Genomic DNA, 3,050 nt, shown 5'->3' on the forward strand with positions numbered 1-3,050 from the left:
AACACATACAGAACATTGGTTCCCAGATAATTTGAGAACTGGAGCTTGTAGCCTAGAATTTTTTTTTTCTAAATGATGTGAAAAATCATCGTTTACTCACTTACAGAAAACAATATATTGATTTAAATTTTCTAAGACACTTTTTGTTGGTAAAAGTCATATGCGAGTAGGCGTCAACTATCATGAATTCACACCTGAGAAGACAAAGGCCTGCATAATGAGCTGCATAATGAGCCATTCAGTCACCTGTGTCACTGAGAGGGATGAGTTACAAGAAAGAAAGAATGTGAGGACAAAAAAAAATCTATGTAATTTTATTTTTTTTAGTTTATTTAGAATATATTTAATTATCCCACAACATACATTTAATATTCACTTGTGAGTGCAGTTAAAACAGTTTATTAGGAAAAATCAAAGCTGACTTTCAAACTGAATTTTTTGCATCATTACTCCAGTCACACAATCCTTCAGAAATCCTTTTAACAATCTTATTTTCTACAAAAAACATTTATTGTTATTATTATCATCATTATTATTATTATTATTATTATTATTATTATTATTATTATTATTGTTGAAAAGAGATGAGAATATTTTTTTTTTAGGTTTTTAGGGGGGGATAAATTGAAAGAACAGCAATGATTGTTACAGTTACATTTATTGGTACATTTATATTATTTACATCAAGCTTTTGAATGGTATAGTAGTGTATATTGTTATTGAAACTTAATAATATTTCACTTGATTATACATTTAGTTAGGAATTATAGTTTGGAAAAAGTCTTTGGAAAAAGTCTAACTAGTAAAATGTTTACACGTTATGTGAAAAACTAGTACAAGTATATAAATCAATAAAAAGAGACTTACTCATGTTTATGATCTCTGCTGAATAAAGTGCTTCATTCTTTTTTCTGAGGAAATCCAAATCTCAAATCCTCAACCACATCACATCTTTTTGGGGTGAATTATGTCTTATTCCTCTCATCGCGAAGCAAACAGTAAAATAAAAAAACTTGAAGAACAATCTCGCTGCGTTGTCTTCTGTTGTGTGTGCGTATTCAAAAGCCGCGCGCTTCAGTGAAACATTTGAATCTCAAAAGCGCGCTCGGCGCGGGGGCGTGGTGGCATTAGAAGATAATGAAGGGAGACGTGAAAAACGGACATCGCGTTGTTTTCATATGGATTACTTTATCACAGAATATTTGTTTTCAGCAGCACTTGTTTAGTTTAAAAGTAGACATGTCAGGCTTTCTATAGAAATCTCTCTCATGTCTCTTCGTTGAGTATTCACTGAGTTACAGTTCATTTTAATGACGCATTTGTATCTGAAGATCAGCGCAGACAAAGGCTGCAGACAGCACTCCTTGTTTGTTATCTTTATTTTATAAGTGCACAAAGTTTTGTTGTTATTATGTCTGTATACAAAAAAAAGTTGACCCTTTACAGATTCGATTGATGTATTGCACTTATCTGTACGATCAAAACTGAAAGTGTAATTTAAGTTCTTTTCGGGGTTATCAGGAGAAAATACCCCAAAACGCGTATACGCGTTAATCGACTCCAGAGGGTTAAGTTAAATCAACAGCATCAATAATTTTAACGGGCAACAACAATTGTAAACAAAACACTAAGCACACAGAATGTGCGAATATGAAAGCTATGCGAGTGGGTGCGTGCGTGTGTTGCAGTGTGTGTAATGGCGACGCAAAGGTACTGACCACGTTTGCAGGTATTGAAGGCACCAATGAGTATCGCGGGTCACCAGACACCAAGATAGGTGGATAAGCGGTTTTTGCCTTGTCTTCAGGACTGCTCATGACAGTTGGTCTGGAAGTGCAATGCTTCAGTCACGCACCAGACATCATCGCCATGGAACAGCGAATTTACACGCAGCCGTCTTTCCACCCGTAAACCATCTCTCATACGGGCAACCCTCATGTGCAAACAAACGAATGACGCCTCTCTTTCAGGTACGACACGCTCCCTTTAAATACAACTCCCTTCCGCCGTTAATTGACACACTCCACCCAAAATCACGCTAAAAATGAAAGTGAAAGTAGAAACAGATTCTTTTGTTGCCACACTCTCCCCCCCCAGAAGAAAACAACCTATGGTTGTTTAGGAGAGAGAAATCGCAGACTAAAATCCTAGAAAATCTTCGTCATCAGAGGATTCTTGAAATATATCCAGGAGTTTTCCCTTTTCTTGTATCTCCAGTTCCGCTGCCGTTGGATAACACATTTTTATGTTGCAAACATGTGCTGTACGTACGTCTTCGCCAGTGTCTTCAAGGGCTATTTGATAGTTCAACGGACCCAGCTGCTTGATAATGCGGTAAGGACCTCCCCATTTTTGGGCTAGTTTTGCGCTATATCTCCGCTGTGCATTAGACTGTGGAAAATTACGCAACCATACTCGATCCTTGCTTTTGAATGTTACATCTCTCCTATTTTTGTTATAGTTCCTCAATTGTCTCATTTTTGGCTCTCTTGCTGTTTTCCTTCGCTTGAGTTTGCAGATGATGAAGATTATGAACTACATCATACGAGGCAGCGTCTGGGGTTAGATTAGGCCCAGAGAGTATTTTGTCCATTGGACTTTGGAGTTTTCCTACCCAGCTGGAGTTCGGCTGGGGTTAATCCAGTGGTCTCTTGAACGGCTGAATTAAGGGCGAATCTGAATTCTGGTAAGAACTGGTCCCACTTTTGATGGTTGGTCGTCCACATAGGCTGCCATCATGCTCTTGAGATTTCGATTAACTCTTTCGGTCATGTTGGTTTGGGGATGATAGGCTGTAGTTAATTTGGGAATAACACTCCAGTTCTCACATAACTCTCTGAAAACAGATGAAAACAAACTGAGTGCCTCTGTCTGAGAGAACGAAGTCTGGTACGCCCCAACGTGTCAGGATGTCTTTTTCTGAAGATGGAGGCAATATTCTTCGCTGTGGCACTCCGAATGGGAAACAACTCCACCCATCGAGAATAATAATCAACAAAGACCAGCAGGTATTCATTTTGAGTTGTGCTACGTGGCAACGGACCCATGAG

The 3,050-nt window shown here is 38.3% G+C and overlaps 1 long non-coding RNA gene across 1 annotated transcript; it reads left to right on the forward strand.

Annotated features, from left to right (window-relative positions):
- Window positions 1–1,896: 1,896 nt before the first annotated feature.
- On the forward strand, window positions 1,897–2,608 carry LOC122139343. The gene is made up of 3 exons (XR_006156198.1): window positions 1,897–1,970; window positions 2,218–2,334; window positions 2,519–2,608. It is a non-coding gene; the product is annotated as an uncharacterized LOC122139343 (long non-coding RNA).
- The last annotated feature ends 442 nt before the right edge of the window (window positions 2,609–3,050 follow it).

Source organism: Cyprinus carpio, chromosome B13 (genome assembly GCF_018340385.1).
Source record: "Cyprinus carpio isolate SPL01 chromosome B13, ASM1834038v1, whole genome shotgun sequence".
NCBI classification, from domain to species: Eukaryota; Metazoa; Chordata; class Actinopteri; order Cypriniformes; family Cyprinidae; genus Cyprinus; species Cyprinus carpio.